Below are 19,689 nucleotides of genomic sequence, written 5' to 3' on the forward strand. Positions count from 1 at the left end.
CAAGACTAAATTAAAAAAAAAAAAACAGTGTAAGGAGAAGGGGCTTTTTCCTGGTTATGTAGCACTATTAAGAGAGTAAGCACCTGCAACAGAAGCCTGCCGATAGCCTTCCTTCACATCTCATTGAACAGGACGTAATTGTATGCTTGTAATCAGACCTATCATTGTGAAAAGAAATTGGGTGCCAATGATTGATATAGAGAGTTTGGAACTCAACCTCAAACCTGGAAAAAGAGCCACTTCTCCTCCTTGAGTCCCTGAGGGAAATGGTTGAGCCTTGAGCAAAGCTGTGGAGAAGGAAATGGCAACCCACTCCAGTATTCTTGCCCAGAGAATCCCGTGGACAGAGGAGCCTGGTGGGCTGCTGTCCATAGGGTTGCACAGAGCTGGACACGACTGAAGCGACTTAGCATGCATGAGCAAAGCTGGGTTTCTACCAGTAAGAAAGTATAGTGAAATGTCTAGTTGTATGGTCCGCCTTTATCCATCCATTCATCCATATATCCTTCTGTCTTAAACAGTCTTATATCTCTTCTGTATAGTGAATGTAATTATGCCCATTTAATAGAGAGCAATGGAAAGTCAGATATTTTTGGATGGCTCACGGAAATCAATAGTGAGCAAAGCTGCAGTCCATAATTTTTACTCTGTCTAGCATATGGCAACCTGGGTTTGATCCCTGGGTCAGGAAGATCCCATGGAGAAGGGAATGGCAACCCACTCCAGTATTCTTGCCTGGAGAATTTCATGGACAATGGAGCCTGGTGGACTACATAACAGTCCATGGGATTGCAAAGAGTCAGACATGACTGAGTGACAGTTTATTACTTAATTACTTACAACAAAGTTCTACAGCATATGGCAAGTAGCAATAAAAAATCAGGCAAAACCTTTAGGAAATTTGACATAAGTAAAAATTGTTACATGGAAAGAGATTTCAGAAGAAAGTGCAAAAGAGACTGAAGCCTTTCAAAGATTCTGACAGTAAAACTGCAAATGGCAAAGAGAAAGATGGAAGGTACCCAAATGATGATGGTAAATACAAAGAACATTACTGAATGGGCTCTAGATTAAAAGTATCTGAATAAAATGTAAAAAATGATGAATGACAGGAGTATAGAGGCAGGAGAATTCTGGGAACTAAGGAACTTGCAGGCAGATTCTTAACATTCCTCTTTTAGTAACAATCTCTTTGCTGAGACCTAAGAGGAATAAGGGGCTTCCCAATAGGCAACGGTAAAGAATTTGCCTGCCAACGCAGGAGAAACAAGAGAAGTGGGTTTGATCCCTGGATCAGGAAGATCCCCTGGAGCAGGAAATGGCAACCCACTCCAATGTTCTTGCCTGGAAAATCCAAAGGACAGAGGGGCCTGGTGGGCTACAAGCCATGGCGTTGCAAAGAGTTGGACCCCACTGAGCATGCCGCGTGCATGTGTGCATACACACACACACACACACACACACACACACACACGGAATATAAAGGACAGTTGAGGGCTCAGGGTCTGTAGGAGTCCTGCTGAAAGCTGGTATGGGGACCTGCCTTTCATAGGTTGAATGAATTCACCTTTTTTTCCCCTTAATATGTATTGGAACTATTATGATCTGAAGCTCTCATCACCTACTTCTGCTCACGTTCTTATTTCCTTCATAGGCGTTTTCCCCCAATAAATATCTTGCAGTTCTGAATTGTCTTTGGGACTGCTTCTTAGAGAATCAGAAATGAAACAACCTCCCTTTATATCAGATGTAAAAACATGCTGAAGTGACATGAGGTAAAAATAAGAATTTTTGGCAAGAAAATTTGAATTCTTTGTGTACAACGTGGGGCAGGAAGCAGCCCATTAATCAAAACTGAAAATACTGAAGAAAGAGAAATGTGAAAAGAGGGATTTAACTGTCTACATTATTAACTACTATAGTAAAATATACACATCAAAACAAATTTTATAGACTTTGAGACATTATAAAGCACATGAAAATCAAAAGGCTTTACTTTTCTTTCATTGGAATTGCTTTGTATTAGAAGCAACTTATTATAAAACTAGAAATATTATACACAAATACACACATACAAGCATACAGAAAGAGGAGAGACAGAGAATGAATATATTCACAGAAACATCTAGACTGGTGTTTGAACATACAACTGGACATCATAGCTTAGCCAAATTGATAAATAAAATGAATTATCATATGCCCTTATAAATTAAGCAGACAACAATATATAGCAGTTTATAAAAGATATAAATTTGCAAATCCAAGTGCCAAATAATTGTTTGTCCATATATTTTATATATATATATATCACATACACACATTATATAGATATAGTCCATCTATCCATCTGTCTGTCTGTTCATCTGCCTGTCTATCTGCGTATCTAACTATATACTTTTTCATCCATCTTGCCAAATATAAAATTAGGAACACCTACTGACAGCTACAATGCATGAGGAGACTACAGTTAATTATTTTGTTTCCCAGTTTTATTGAGATATAATTGATACAATTAAAATACATTTTAAGATGTACATGATGATTTGATATATGGATACATTATGAAATGTTTACCAAAATCAAATTAATAAACACATCCATTGCTGATGGCTCAGCAGGTAAAGAATCCAGCTGCAGTGCAGGAGCCATAGGAGACATAGGTTCAATCCCTGGGTAAGAAAGATTGCCGGGAGGAGGAAATGACAAGCCACTCCAGTATTGTCTGGAGAATCCCATGGACAGAAAAGCCTGGTGGGCTACAGTCCATGGGGGTCACAAAGAATCAGATACAACTAAGCAACTAACATTTTTCATCACCTCACAACTGTCTTTTCTCTTTTCATTTAGTTATCTATTTTTGATGAGAAAGTTTAAGATCTACTCAGCAAACTTCAAGTACACAATGCTTCCTTGCACTTGTGCTCAGTCGTGTCTGCCTCTGTAATCCCATGGACTATAGCCTTCCAAGCTCCTCTGTCCATGGAATTCTCCAGGCTAGAATACTAGAGTGGGTTGCAATTTCCTACTTCAGGGGATCTTCTTGACCCAGGAATCAAACCCATGTTTCTTGTGTCTCCTGCATTGGCAGCAGATTTTTTTTTAACCACTGAGCCACCTGGGAAGCCCCAAGTATACAATACATTGTTGTTAAGTCATGTCCAACTCTTTGCAACCCCACGAACTGCAGCGTATCAGGCTTTCCTGACCTTCACTATCTCCCAGACTATTAACTATATCATCATGCTGTATATTAGATCCTTGGACCTATTTATCTTGTAACTTAAATCTTGTACTCTTTGACCAACATCACCCCATCCCCCAGGTTCTGGCAACTACCATTCTATTTACTCTTTCTGAGTCTGATTTTTCTTTTTTTTAAGAGTCCACATTTAGGTGACACAAATAGTATCTTTCTGTCTTATTTTAGTTATGATAATGTTCTCTAGGTACATCCATGTTATAACAGATGGCAAAATTTCCTCCTTATTATGGCCAAATAATATTCCTCCAAGTGTGTGTGTTGTATTTTTTAATCCATTTATCCTTCAGTAAACACATAGGTTGTTTCCATATCATAGCTATTGTGAATAACGCTGCAATAAAATCAGAAGTACAGATATCTCTAAGACATTGATTTCATTTCTCACTCCAATGATCCAGGAGTGTGATTGCTGGATCATATGGTAGTTCTAATTTAATTTTTTAAGGAACACCCATACTGTTCCATGTGACTGTAACAATTTACATTCTGACCAAGAGTGTGTGAGGATTTCATTTTCTCTACATCTTCATTTACCACTTGATGTTATCTTTTTGATAATAGAAATGCTAAGAAATTAAGGGTGATATCTCACTGTAATCTTTATTTGCTTTGCTCTGATGGTTTGTGATGTTGAGTTTCTTTTCATCTGTCTGTTGGTCATCTGTCAGCCTTCTTTGGAGTTTCTGTTTAGGTCCTTTATCCCCTTTGTTGCATCAGTTTATTTGGTTATTTTGCTACTGAGTTGTAAGAATTCCTTACATGCCTTTGATACTAACCTATCATTAGATATATGATTAGCAAGTATTTTCTCCCATTTCATAGGTTACCTTTTCATTTTGTTGATTGATTTTTCCTATGAAAAAAAGTTTTCAATTTGATGCAGTCCCACTTATTTTTGCTTTTGTTGCCTGTACATTTGTCAATAAACCCAAAAAATCATCACCAAGACCAGTGTCAAGGAAACTTACCCCGTTTTCTTATATGAGTTTTATGATTTTAGTTCTTAAAATTTAAGACATCAATCCATTTGGGGAAGTTTTTGTATATAATATAGGATAAAGGGCCAATTTCATTCTTTTGTATGTGGATATTCACTGTTCCCATCACCATTTATTGAAAAGACTATCCATTCCTTGTTGTGTATTCTCAGCACTTTCATGGAAAATTAGTTGACCATAAATGCATGGGTTGATTTCTGGGCTCTCTTTTCTGTTCATTGATCTTTCTGTCTGTTTTTATGGCAATTTTGTTTTGATTACCTTTGAAATGTGATCCCTCCAGCGTTGGTCTTTTTGCTCAAGATTACTTTAAGCTATAAAAGGTCTTTTGAGGTTCCATATGAATTTTAGGATTGCTTTTTCTATCTTTGTGAAAAATGCCATCAGAATTTTGATAGGTATTGCACTTAATCTGTAGATAGATTTGGATAATATGGACATTTTAACAAAATTAATTTTAATACTGGTTTTAACAATATTAATTTTTCTGATTCATGAACACAGGATATCTTTCCATTATGTTATATATCTTCTTCAATTATTTTCATTAATGTTTATAGCTTTCAATGTACTGATCTTTAACCTCATAGGTTAAATTTATCCCTAATTATTTTATTATTTTGATGCTATTGTAAATGGGATCTATTTTGTGTAATTTCTTTTTTGGATGTTCATTGTTACTATATAGCAATACAACTGATTTTTGCATGTTGATATTATATCCTCCTGATTTACCGATTTTGTTTATTAACTCTAGCAGTTCTTGGATAGAGTCTTTAGGATATAATATTGAGTCATATCCAAACAGAGACAACTTTAGTTTTTCCTTTCTGATTTGAATGCTTTTTCTTTCTTTTCCTTGCCTAATTACTCTAATTAGAATCTTCAGTGCTGTGTTGAATTGAAAAGGCAAGAATGTGCATTCATGACTTGTACATGATCTTAGAGGAAATGCTTTAAGTTTAACACTGATGAGTATGATTTTTGGCTGTGGGCCTGTCATACATGGCCTTTATTCTGCTGAGATACAATGATTTGGTACCTAATTTTTTAGATTTCTATTATGAAATTATGTTGAACTTTGTCAAATGTTTTATCTACAAATACTGATGATTTTCATCCTTCTTTATTTTAATGTAGCATATCACAGTTATTAAATCATGTATGTTGAAACTTTTTTTTATCCCAAGGATAAATCCCACATTTTCATGATGTGTGTTCCTTTTAATGTGTTGGTGAATTTACTTTACTAGCATTTTGTTGAGGGTTTTTGCATCTATGTTTATCAAGAATATTGGCCTGTATTTTTATTTTATTATGATGTCTTTGTCTGGCTTTGGTATCAAGTTAATAATGGCCTAATAAATACTTTGAAAGTGTTTCTCCTCTGAAATATTGAGGAGAATTAGTTTTAATTCTTTCTTACATATTTGGTAAAATTCGCCGGTGAAGCCATTCTGGTTCTGGACTTCACTAGGTTGGCCAAGAAGTTCATTCAATTTTACCACACCAGCTATGGAAAAATCCAAATGAAGACTTGGCCAACCCAATTCTAAGAATCTTTGGGTAAAAGAATTTTTGATGAACCTCACGATATTTCAGGGCTAGTTTGCTGAAAAGTATACTGCTGAAATTATCTGTGAAACTGGTTAAACCTAAGAACCTATAAACAAAAATTTTAATTAAAAAAACAACAATTTGTAGATAAAATATAGTTTTCAAATTCCATATTTAATTTTAATTTTTCTTCTTTAATCTTTTATTATTTTTCAGAAGGTTTAAATTTTATTTTATTTTAAATTAAAGGAAATTCAGAATTCCTAAACTGTATGCGTTCTCTACAGTATGAGAAAACAGGTAGGACTTGGCTCTCCATTCTAGCAGACTTATTCATTTTTAAAATAAATATATTCACATAGTCTAAGTGTGTGCCTCAAAGACACACACATATGTGTGTGTGTGTGTGTGTGTGTGTATATATATATAGTAGCATTAATATCAGAGAAGGCAATGGCAGCCCACTCCAGTACTCTTGCCTGGAAAATCCCATGGACGGAGGAGCCTGGTGTGCTGCAGTCCATGGGGTCGCTAAGAGTCAGACACGATTGAGCGACTTCACTTTCACTTTTGACTTTCATGCATTGGAGAAGGAAATGGCAACCCACTCCAGTGTTCTTGCCTGGAGAATCCCAGGGACGGGGGAGCCTGCTGGGCTGCTGTCTATGGGGTCGCACAGAGTCGGACATGACTGAAGCGACTAGGCAGCAGCAGCAGCATTAATATAATCCTTATATATCAGAATAGTTCATTTCAGTCTCTCCGTGACCTGCATGGACTGCAGCATGCCAGGCCTTTCTGTATCACCAACTCCTAGAGTTTACTCAAACTCATGTCCATTGAGTCGGTGATGCCATCCAACCATCTCATCCTCTGTCATCCCCTTCTCCTCCCACCTTCAATCTTTCCCAGCATCAGAGTCTTTTCCAATGAGTCTGTTCTTCTCATCAGGTGGCCAAAGTATTGGAGTTTCAGCTTCAGCATCAGTCCTCCCAGTGAATATTCAGGACTGATTTCCTTAAGGATGGACTGGTTGGATCTCCTTGCAGTCCAAGGGACTCTCAAGGGTCATCTTCAGCACTACAGTTCAAAAATATCAACTCTTTGGCACTCAGCTTTCTTTATAGTCCAACTCTCACATCCATTCATGACTATTGGAGAAACCAAAGCTTTGACTAGTTGGACCTTCATTGACAAAGTAATGTCTCTGCTTTTTAATATGCTGTCTAGATTGGTCATAACTTTCCTTCCAAGGAGCAAGCGTGTTTTAATTTCATACCTGAATGCCAATTTCAACTTGTATTGTTACAGTCCATTTTATTAGGTAGTATACTATTTAACTGTTTTGTTGAATTTAAAAATCTAACGACTTTCTTGTAAGTCAAGTTTTTCACTTAATATATAGTCATTAAATCTATGATTTTTACTTGATAGAATTTTAGTTTTCTACTCAAATACTTTATAAAATAATATGTTTAAGCTTCAATTTCTGAAATTATATATGATTTAGTTGTGGATCAAATACTAGTGATTTTTTTTCTGACAGTGGATAAATAGAGTGTTACACATGGATATAAGTTGATATATATAAAAGCTATTTACAAGCTGCAAATAGTGTAGGAAATTGATATGTGCAGATCTATAATCTTTTGAAATTACATCTATAAGAAACAGAAATGAAAATTAAGAGGGAACAAATTCTAGCATTTCCCTCAAAGTCATTACTTCAAAAGAATATCCATCACCACACTATTATTCATCATTGTACAAAATGTGTGCATTCCAACACATAGAAAAAAGAAAATGAGGTAAACATACTAGAATGGAAGGAACAATATTATGCTTTTCTCTGGGCGATAGAAATCTCTTTCTATAAAACAAGTCCAAAAATATAAGCCAGAAAAATAGTACAATATTAGAATGAAAAGGTGAATAAATTCAATTAAGATGCTGAATACTATTGAACATTTTTAAGATGGCCAATTAGGAAAATGAGTCCATCTAAAAGTAACAATCAGGACTTTTACTCACGTAATGTAACAGTGCACACATGAGACAAAAAGAGGCAGGCTCCTCAGTGTTCCATTTTCCTTCACAGAATGGCACTGGGTGAGAGTCCAGAAGATACAACTCACTAGGGAGAACTGTCTCCCTGCCAAGGAGCCTGAATGAAAGACTGCTACCTATTATGGACTCATGAACCCAGGCAGAAGGGAGAGAAGAAAGGGCTAAAAGTGGAAAGGGACTGAGTCAAGGTGGAGAAAAATGCCTCATAAATGACATTATCCATGCCAGCTACTACATAACAAAAAACATTGTTTCAAAAAAAATATTGTATCATTTAATGAATTCATATTTTCATTATGAAATAGTTAAAATACAATGAAAAGAAGGTGAATGCTAAAATGAATTCATGAACTTAATGTTAGGAATTATCAATATGCTTTATTTCTTGATTCACATTTTAAAGTAATATAACCTTTATTACATAAACATGTGGACATAGATACTGTAGAAAGAAAATATATATAAATGAAAATAACAGAATGAAAAATCATGGTTATATTATTCTAAGATAATTTGATGTTGTTCAGTTGCTCAGCTGTATCTGACTCTGAGACCCTATGGACTGCAGCATGGCCAGGCTTCCCTATCCTTCACCATCTCCTGGAGTTTGCTTAAACTCATGTCCATTGAGTCAGTGATGCATCCAGCCATCCCATCCTCTGTCATCCCCTTCTCCTCCCACCTTCAATCTTTCCCAGAATCAGAGTCTTTTCTAATGAGTCAGCTCTTATCAGGTGGCCAAAGTACTGGAGCTTCAGCTTCAGTATCAGTCCTTCAAATGAATATTCAGGACTGATTTTCTTGAGGATTGACTGGTTTGATCTCCTTGCAGTCCAAGGGACTCTCAAGAGTCTTCTCCAACAACACAGCTCGAAAGCATCAGTTCTTTGGTGCTCAGCCTTCTTTATGGTCCAACTCTCACATCCATACATGACTAATGGAAAAACCATAGCATTGACTAGACAGAGCTTTGTTGGCAAAGTAATGCCTCTGCTTCGTAATACACTGTCTAGTTTGTCATAGCTCTTCTTCCAAGGAGCAAACGTCTTTTAACTTCACAGCTGAGATCACCATCTGCAGTGATTTTGGAGCCTCAAAGAATGAAGTCTCTCACTGTTTCCATTCTTTCCCCATCTATTTGCCATGAAGTGATGGGAACAGATGCCTTGGGCTTCATTTTTTTTTTTTAATATTGAGTTTTAAGACAGTATTTTCACTCTTCTCTTTCACTTTCATCAAGATGATCTTTAGTTCCTCTTCGATTTCTGCCATAAGTGTGGTTTCATCTAAATACTGAGATTATTGATATTTCTCCTAGCAATCTTGATTCCAGCTTGTGCTTCATTCAGCCCAGCATTTTGCATGGTGTTCTCTGCATGTTAAATAAGCAGGGTGAAAATATACCGCTTTGATGTACTCCTTTCCTAATTTTGAATGAGTTCGTTGTTTCATGTCTGGTTCTAACTGTTGCTCTTGGCCTGCATACAGGTTTCTCAGGAGTCAGGTAAGGTGGTCTTGTATTCCCATCTCTTGAAGAATTTTCAGTTTGTTTGATCCACACAATCAAAGCTTTAGTGTAGTCAATGAAGCAGATGTTTTTCTGGAACTCTCTTGGTTTTTCTATGATCCAAAAATTGTTGGCAATTTGCCATTCTGAGAACCTTATTGTAGATGTTTACTTTTCCTTTAGTTTGTGTGTTTATGTATATATATTTTTTATTTTTACTAAAATGTGATCATATAGTATATGCTCTTTTGTACCCTATTTTTCCTAGTAATGATTTCCATTTGTTCTTGAACTCAAGTTTGTCTTAATAATAGTTTGCTTAAACCAGTATGCAATGACAACCATTACTTTCATGCCATTGAAATCACCTCTAATCTAGCACAGATCCTTTTTTATTATTTATACAAAAGTGATCAATGCAAAGAAATAGAGGAAAACAATAGAATGGGAAATACTAGAGATCTCTTCAAGAAAATTAGAGGTACCAAGGGAATATTTCATGCAAAGATGGGCTCGATAAAGTACAGAAATGGTATGGACCTAACAGAAGCAGAAGATATTAAGAAGAGGTGGCAAGAATACACAGAAGAACTGTAGAAAAAGATCTTCACAACCCAGATAATCACGATGGTGTGATCACTCAACTAGAGCCAGACAACCTGGAATATGAAGTCAAGTGTGCCTTAGGAAGCATTAGCATGAACAAAGTTAGTGGAAGTGATGGAATTCCAGTTGAGCTATTTCAAATCCTGAAAGATGATGCTGTGAAAGTGCTGCACTCAATATGTCAGCAAATTTGGAAAACTCAGCAGTGGCCACAGGACTGGGAAAGGTCAGTTTTCATTCCAATCCCAAAGAAAGGCAATGCCAAAGAATGCTTCAACTACTGCACAATTGTACTCATCTCACATGCTAGTAATGTTCAAAATTCTCCAAGCCAGGTTTCAGCAATACGTGAATTATGAACTTCCAGATGTTCAAGCTGGTTTTAGAAAAGGCAGAGGAACCAGAGATCAAGTTGCAAACATCCGTTGGATCATAGAAAAAGCAAGAGAGTTCCAGAAAAGCATCTATTTCTACTTTATTGACTATGCCAAAGCCTTTGAGTGGATCACAGCAAACTCTGGAAAATTCTGCAAGAGATGGGAACACCAAACCACCTGACCTGCCTCTTGAGAAATCTATATGCAGGACAGGAAGCAACAGTTCGAACTGGACAAGGAACAGACTGGTTCCAAATAGGAAAAGGAGTACGTCAAGGCTGTATATTGTCACCCTGCTTATTTAACTTATATGCAGAGTACATCATGAGAAACCCTGGACTGGAAGAAGCACAAGCTGGAATCAAGATTGCCGGGAAAAATATCAATAACCTCAGATATGCAGATGACACAACCCTTATGGCAGAAAGTGAAGAAGAACTAAAGAACCTCTTGATGAAAGTAAAAGAGGAGAGAGAAAAAGTTGGCTTAAAGCTCAACATTCAGAAAATGAAGATCATGGCATCTGGTCCCCTCACTTCATGGCAAATAGGTGGGGAAACAGTGAAAACCATGACAGAGTTTATTTGGGGGGGCTCCAAAATCACTGCAGATGGTGACTGCAGCCATGAAGACACTTACTCTTTGGAAGGAAAGTTATGACCAACCTAGACAGCATATTAAAAAGCAGAGACATTACTTTGTCAATAAAAGTCCATGTAGTCAAGGCTATGGTTTTCCCAGTAGTCATGTATGGATGTAAGAGTTGGACTATAAAGAAAGCTAAGCACCAAAGAATTGATGCCTTTGAACTGTGGTGTTGGGTAAGACTCTTGAGAATCCCTTAGACTGCAAGGAGATCCAACCAGTCCATCCTAAAGGATATCAGTCCTGGGTGTTCATTGGAAGGACTGATGTTGAAGCTGAAACTCCAATAATTTGGCCACCTGATGCGAAGAGCTGACTCATTGGAAAATACCCTGATCCTGGGAAAGATTGAGGGCAGGAGGAGAAGGGGATGACAGAGGATGAGATGGTTGGATGGCATCACCAATTCAATGGACATGAGTTTGGGTAAACTCTGGGAGTTGGTGATGGACAGGAAGGCCTGGAGTGCTGTGGTTCATGGGGTCGCAAAGGTCGGACTTGACTGAATAACTGAACTGAATTAATGGGTAAGTTAATTAAATAAGTATAAAATTAATGTACCAATCGAAGGAATAAGCACAGTGAAGAAAAACAATGCACAATCTGGAGAGTGTGGTGTGGTGCACTGTTAAGATATGATCATCGCCCTCCTTTCTAAAGAGATAGCACTTCAGCAGACATTTCAATTATGTGAACGCCATGTATATTGAACTTAAATATTTGAGACTTCATAGTTATAGGTTATTCATATTCTGTTATCTTCCAACCTTGTCCTTTAGAGGACTTAAAAATGCGGTATTTAATCTAATGTCTTAATAATAATAATTAAGGTTATAAGATGGACTTCCCTGGTGGCTCAATGGTAAAGAATCTGCCTGCCAATTTGGGATTCAAAGGTTTAATTCGTGGGTCAAGAAGATCCCCTGGAGAAGGAAATGGCAACCCACTCCAATATTCTTGCCTGGGAAATCCCATAGACAGAAAAATCTGACAGTCTACAATCCATAGGTTTGCAAAGAGTCAGATATGACTTGGTGATTAAATACAAAAATGTCATGAGACACTATTTCTAAAAGCAGATATTAACACTTACAAGAGAAAGGATAAATATTAGCCTCTGAGGACTTACCTATAGGAACAGAGATCAGATTTTTCCTTGATTTTTCTTTTATAAGAGCTCACTTTATTATTTTAAACATGTTATTTGTATAATTTTGTGATTAAAGAATGAAAAGATACTACATGAGAATTTTTTTTTTATTTTAGGGACACTAAAATGTGAATTTCAAAGAGTATTTTAAACATAAAGAAAGCTAAAGACTTTAAATTGTAATGCCTCACTGTTTTAGGTGCCAAAAACCAAATGCTCTTTTGCTTTATATAACAGTTCATTCATAGAATTAGCCCAATTCCTTGGAGTTAAAATGAACTGGTAGTTGTATTCTCAATATCTGATTGCCTTTACCATCTTGTCCTGAAGAAACTGGAACAACTGAAATAACATATATTTTTTTTCTAAGAAGCATTGCAAGACCTTTCCTTGGTCCTAACCATTTTGACATCTATTTTCATCAGGAAAAGAAATGGAAGTGAGCTATCAGCCACTAGCATTTGAGACTGGGTTAACATACCCTGCAGGCATAGAGTCCTGTTTCCATAGAAATAAAGTTTGGATTGTTGAAAATAGAAGATTTTAAAACCAGTGTGTGTTCTTCTACTAGTGAAAAATTGTGCAGATGTGTTTTCACATTTGTAAGACAGGGGTGGTAGAATAATTCTATCTGAGCTTTCCAATGTGATCTGAAAGTCTATGGGGGAGAAATGAAACTTCCATAAATTTTGAGTTGAGAAGTACAGGCATATTAGTTTATTAACAATGACATAAGAGCACCATAATGCTTCCTAAGAGATCAGAAACATCAAAGCTTTCTGTTTATTGTAGTCTGAAAGCTTTAATGTACTTAGTCTGCATTCGTGATTTAGTCACTTGAGAGAACACAGAAAGCTGGCATTTTAAAGCTTGAATTTAATAATTGGAAATAAGAGTAGAAATACTTTTATCCCTTCTAAGATGAAGCCAAACACTGAATGCGTATCTTCATTATTTGATTGCTGATGTGGACATATTGAAATCAAAGAATACAACTGCAAATAATTTCTATCAAGGTGGTTTGGGATATTTAACATCATCTTCTCTTTTACATGTACCTGTATTTTTGAAATGGAATCTTATCAAAGCTTGTTATTAGAGGATCAGTGTAGGAATTTTTAATAGCCTAGGAATATTGGATAATGGGAGAAGTAAATTATAGGTATCAAATTTTCAGATGACTACTCATTGGACAAGACCCTGACACTGGGAAAGATTGAAGGCAGGAAGAGAGGGGATGACAGATGATGAAATGTTTGGATGGCGTCACTGACACAATAGACATGAGTTTGAGCAAACTCTGGGAATTGGTGATGGACAGGGAACCCTCAGTTCAGTTCAGTTCAGACACTCAGCTGTGTCCAACTCTTTGCGACCCCGTGAATCGCAGCACACCAGGCTTCCCTGTCCATCACCAACTCCTGGAGTTCACTCAGACTCACGTCCATCGAGTCAGTGATGCCATCCAGCCATTTCATCCCCTGTCGTCCCCTTCTCCTCCTGCCTTCAATCCCTCCCAGCATCAGAGTCTTTTCCAATGAGTCGACTCTTCGCATGAGGTGGTCAAAGTACTGGAGTTTCAGCTTTAGCGTCAATCCTTCCAAAGAAATCCCAGGGCTGATCTCCTTCAGAATGGACTGGTTGGATCTCCTTGCAGTCCAAGGGACTCTCAAGAGTCTTCTCCAACACCACAGTTCAAAAGTGTCAATTCTTTGGCACTCAGCCTTCTTCACAGTCCAACTCTCACATCCATACATGACCACAGGAAAAACCATAGCCTTGACTAGATGGACCTTTGTTGGCAAAGTAATGTCTTTGCTTTTGACTGTGCTATCTAGGTTGGTCATAACTTTCCTTCCAAGGAGTAAGCGTCTTTTAATTTCATGGCTGCAGTCACACCCCACTCCAGTACTCTTGCCTGGAGAATCCCATGGATGGAGGAGCCTGGTAGGCTGCAGTCCATGGGTTTGCTAAGAGTCAGACATGACTGAGCAACTTCACTTTCACTTTTTACTTTCATGCATTGGAGAAGGAAATGGCAACCCACTCCAGTGTTCTTGCCTGGAGAATCCCAGGGACGGGAGAGCCTGGTAGGCTGCTGTCCATGGGGTCACACAGAGTCGGACATGACTGAAGTGACTTAGCAGCAGCAGCAGTCACCATCTGCAGTGATTTTGGAGCCCCCAAAAATAAAGTGTGACACTGTTTCCACTGTTTCCCCATATATTTCCCAGGAGGTGATAGGACCGGATGCCATGATCTTTGTTTTCTGAATGTCGAGCTTTAAGCCAATTTTTTCACTCTCCACTTTCACTTTCATCAAGAGGCTTTTTAGTTCCTCTTCACTTTCTGCCATAAGGGTGGTGTCATCTGCATATCTGAGGTTATTTATATTTCTCCCAGCAATCTTGATTCCAGCTTGTGCTTCATCCAGCCCAGCGTTTCTCATGATGTCCTCTGCATATAAGTTAAATAAGCAGGGTGACAATATACAGCCTTGACGTACTCCTTTTCCTATTTGGAACCAGTCTGTTGTTCCATGTCCAGTTCTAACTGTTGCTTCCTCACCTGCATACAGATTTCTCAAGAGGCAGATCAGGTGGTCTGGTATTCCCATCTCTTTCAGAATTTTCCACAGTTTATTGTGATCCACACAGTCAAAGGCTTTGGCATAGTCAATAAAGCAGAAATAGATGTTTTTCTGGAACACTCTTGCTTTTTCCATGATCCAGTGGATGTTGGCAATTTGATCTCTGGTTCCTCTGCCTTTCCTAAAATCAGCTTGTTCATGGGGTTGCAAAGACATGACTGAGCAACTGAACTGAACTGACCCTGATAAAGTGAGAGCAATAGAGATAATATGTTAAGACTTGGATTTTTTTTAATACATACCCTGCTTTAAATTATTTCTTTGATATCTAAAATTATCGATTTATCCATGGTTCTCCTTTGCCTCATTTCACACAACTAGGGGAATTACTGGTTTGATGCTTCCCAGAAGTTTTAATGAAGAAAAAACATTTCCATGATAACGCTGGATTTATCTTGCACTAATTTCTCTTAAAAAATAGTAGCCCAACTACTGTACTGTATTTACTGCAAACCTATATTTCATATACTCTGAAAACATAGAAATCGATCAGTCATGAATATGTGACATTTTCTTTGACAGGAGACCAAGGAAAGCAGATCAGAGTAGAGTCAGATTAAAGTAAAATTATAACATAAACATTAGCCAGTTAAATTGTCTATCCACAGTTGGAACCATTCTGAACTTGATTTAAAGTAATTATGACTCCTATTACATGTTGGCTTAGAACAAGCCAGCACTAGCTGATTATTGAGGTTCCAACTCTTGGACCTGAAAAATTCTTAGTAATTCTAATTTCCCAAGAGGATATCTTGAACAGTAGATTCAGCTGATGTTAATAGGGAGAAAATCTGTAGCCATAAAGTTTTAGGAACCTCGATGTTTAGGATTCTTTGACCATAGGGATTTGATGATGATATGACCTCTCATTATATTTCACACTGCTAACCCAACCCCAAATTATTAGGCTTTGAGGAAGGTTGAGGAACATACTGTAAGCCTATAGTTCTAGGATTTAGAAGTTACAGAGAAGCATGGAAGAGTGGTTTATGGTTGAAGTCTGTGTAACACTTCTGCAACTACAACTGGAGCTATTACAAAGAAATATCTCTTATACTCATAGGGAAAATACTGAAAGGAAGGTTCCACCCCCTTTTCTACACTGAAATGTTTCTGGATCTTTTCCAAATAGTGCTTATCAACCTCATACAATCTGCTAAAATTTAGGTGATTAACAATGCCAAATGAAAGAGATAGCCATGATCAAGGAGGAGAAATGGAAATAGATCTAGAAGTAATATTCTCCTCATTACACTTTATTGGATGAGTCTTAGTATTTGATTCAAAGCCCTAAATGAACTAATTTCTGCCTAGCTCATGGAAATTGTCTTCTGTTAATAATCCTTAGATATGTTAAATTTTCCCATTTAGTCACTTATTCTCAGTGTCTACAAAAACATGCAGTGTTCAATATTGAACAAAGCAAAGTCCCTGTCCTAGGCATTTACTTTCTAGTCTGGGGAGTAGGATGGGTCAAGATAAAAGATAAAATATAAATGATTGAATAAGATAATTTCAGATAGTGATGAATGCTAATCAGAAAATAAGTAAAGGATAATTAATGAGTTACTGAATTGAAGAATGGTCCCCAGGATTTGGGTCTTTCAAGGAGATGACCTTTGAATAAAACCTGAATAATGAAAAAGAGGCAATCTCAGGGTGTTTGAGGAGACTCTGAGGAAAGAGAATGAAAGAAAAACATCCTGAGATTGAAATGATGTTGCTACCTTCAAGATAGAAAAAATAAGCTCATATGGCCAAAGTATAGTTGGGTCTGGAGAGTTTGGAAAGACACATTTCATGTAGATACTGTATATAGTCAATGGATATTATCAGCAGCATTGTCTGAGAGCTTATTCTTGGTCCCCATTCCAGACCTACCAAATTAGAATCGGTAGGGCTGGTTCTTGGTAATCTGTACGCATCGTGAAATTTGAATTAGCACTAGTATATGTACAATTCTAGTAGTGTTGTTTAGGTAGTGGTATTAGTCTTGATGAAGGTAAAAGAGGAGAGTGAAAAATTCAACATTCAGTAAACTAAGATCATGGCATCTCATCCCATCACTTCATGGCAAATAGATGGGAAACAATGGAAACAGTGACAGACTTTATTTTCTTGGGCTCCAAAATCACTGCAGATGGTGACTGCTCCTTGGAAGAAAAGCTATGACAACCTAACAGCATACTAAAAAGCAGAGAGATTACTTTGCCAACAAAGGTCCATATAGTCAAAGCTACAATTTTTATAGTAGTCATGTATGGACGTGAGAGTTGGGCCATAAAGAAAGCTGAGCACTGAAGAAAAGATGCTTTTGAACTGTGGTGTTGGAGAAGACTTTTGAGAGTCCCTTGGACTGCAAGGAGATCCAACCAGTCTATCCTAAAAGAAAACAGCCCTGAACATTCATTCGAAGGACTGATGCTGAACCTGAAGCTCCAATACTTTTGGCCACCTGATGTGAAGAGCCAACTCATTAGAAAAGGCCCTGATGCTCAGAAAGATTGAAAACAGGAGGAGAAGGGGATGACAGAGGATGAGAGGGTTGGACAGCATCACCGACTCAATGGACATGAGTTTGGGCAAGCTCCGGGAGATGGTGAAGGACAGGGAAGTGTGGCATTGCTACAGTCCATGGGGTCGCAAGGAGTTAGACATGACTGAGTGACTGAACAACAACAAATTAATGTTGAAATTTAGGTTAATTTAAATTTGATATCTTTAAATAAGAGTTACTTCAAAAACATTGTGTGACTTCAAAAAACACACAAAACACTGGTTTCTTTAGAGACGGAAAACTGGAAGAGGAGAGACTACTTCAGAGGAAATTACAGTATGGTAATTGAGAAATGGACAGGAAATTGAGAGATGGACAGGGAAGCCTGGCGTGCTGCAGTCCATGGGGTCACAAAGAGTCAGACACAATGGATGAACTGAACTGAATTGAATTGAGAAATAATTTTGACTTGGAGTAGGTTGGATTCAGTGATCATATCAAAAACATTTTTCCCCAAAAGGTTGTAGGACAAATGGGATGTTGGGTTAAAAAAAAAAAATAGTAACAAGAAATGTTTAAGCAGTTGTGGCTAATTGGATTCTTTTCTGAAATGGAAATAATTAAAGTCAAAAAGGTTTGGTAGGGGAAAAAATGCATATAATGAAGAGTTCAATTATGGAACTGTTGGGTTTGAGAGGACCAATATAGTATGTGAAAAATGCTTACCATTCAATAACAAGAACCCAGAAACCAACCTGATATTTAAAAGAGCAAAAGATCTGAATAGACATCTTACCAAAAAACATATATGCATGGCATAAATACATAGGAAAAGATGTTTTAAATCATTAGTCATTAGGTAAGTTTAAGTATAAACCAAAATTATATGTTACTGCTGCTGCTGCTGCTAAGTCACTTCAGTCGTATTCGACTCTGTGTGACCCCATAGACGGCAGCCCACCAGGCTCCCCCATCCCTGGGATTCTCCAGGCAAGAACACTGGAGTGGGTTGCCATTTCCTTCTCCAATGCATGAAAGTGAAAAGTGAAAGTGAAGTTGCTCAGTCGTGTCCGACTCTTAGCGACCCCATGGACTGCAGCCCACCAGACTCCTCTGTCCATGGGATTTTCCAGTCAAGAGTACTGGAGTGGGGTGCCTTTGCCTTCTCCCTACTACCTACTCACTAAAAAAGAATAAGAATTCTTAGAGTGGCAGTGCTTATATTTGGTGAAAATATGAAGCAACAGGAACCCATGTATTTTTGATATGAATACAAAACTTCTGAAAAGAAGGATGCAATTACCTTCAAAGAGGAAAAAAGTGAGAATGTCATTAGACTGCTGACAAAAAAAAATATATATATACTAGAATAATTTGAAAAAAACCTTTCAAGATTGAGTCAAAATTAAACATAAAACTTTATTATATTTAATGAAATTGCCAATTAAAAATCATAACCATCACTAAAAGATACTTTTTAAATATACAGGATTCAAAAAACCTAGTGTGCACAGTCCTCTGGAAAAGAAAATTATTCATAGTTGAGCAAAACAACAAGAAAAGGGATTGCAAAAAAGAGGGTAGAACATCTAAGAATACATAGGAAAGACTAAGAATGACTCAGATCAACAGTAAAATCAAATCCTATGGTGACAGACATGCTGTAGGCTAGAATAAAATTAGTCCAAATTATGTAAAGAAGTCAGAAGGGCTCCATAAAAATGTCCTTAAGAAGAAGACCAGTATCCTCAGAAGCCTGCATTGTATTAGCACAGAGATTCTGTACAAAGTGAGGTGAGGTAAAATAAGTACTTTACATTGTGATTAAGAGAAAATGAACAAGTTGGGAACTTAAAAACCAGAAAAATCAGTTTTGTGGCATTATTAGTGGCATGGAAATTTTCCCCTTGACAGTCATTGGTAAATTAAGATAATAAATTACAAAATAATTATGTTGTCCTTCCTAACATTTTCTCCTTACATTTTCTAGTAATGGTCTCTTTGAGCAACATATATTTAATGCCATAAAATAACATCTTACATTTTTGGTGTCAAATCCCAGTAATAATTTCACAAGAGATCGTATGTAATAGCAATGTTTTTTAAATTTTGAGTGAATTTATACAGAAAACTAGGAAGTCAGTTATTACAGAATAAAATGCTATATGAGGATAAAGATGATGATAGTCAAGACTCAGCCAGAGAAGCAATAGGAGACATACACACACATGAATGTGGGTATATGAATATGTTATGTATGTATTTTATAAAATATTTTAAGGAACTGGCTAGGCAAATCAGAAGTTCATGGGGTAAGGGAGGCAGAGAGGGAAGACTTTATGCGCATGTGCTGAAGTTTGGAGTCTTTTTACT

The sequence above is a fragment of the Bos indicus genome, chromosome 10 (genome assembly GCF_029378745.1).
Source record: "Bos indicus isolate NIAB-ARS_2022 breed Sahiwal x Tharparkar chromosome 10, NIAB-ARS_B.indTharparkar_mat_pri_1.0, whole genome shotgun sequence".
Taxonomy (NCBI): domain Eukaryota; kingdom Metazoa; phylum Chordata; class Mammalia; order Artiodactyla; family Bovidae; genus Bos; species Bos indicus.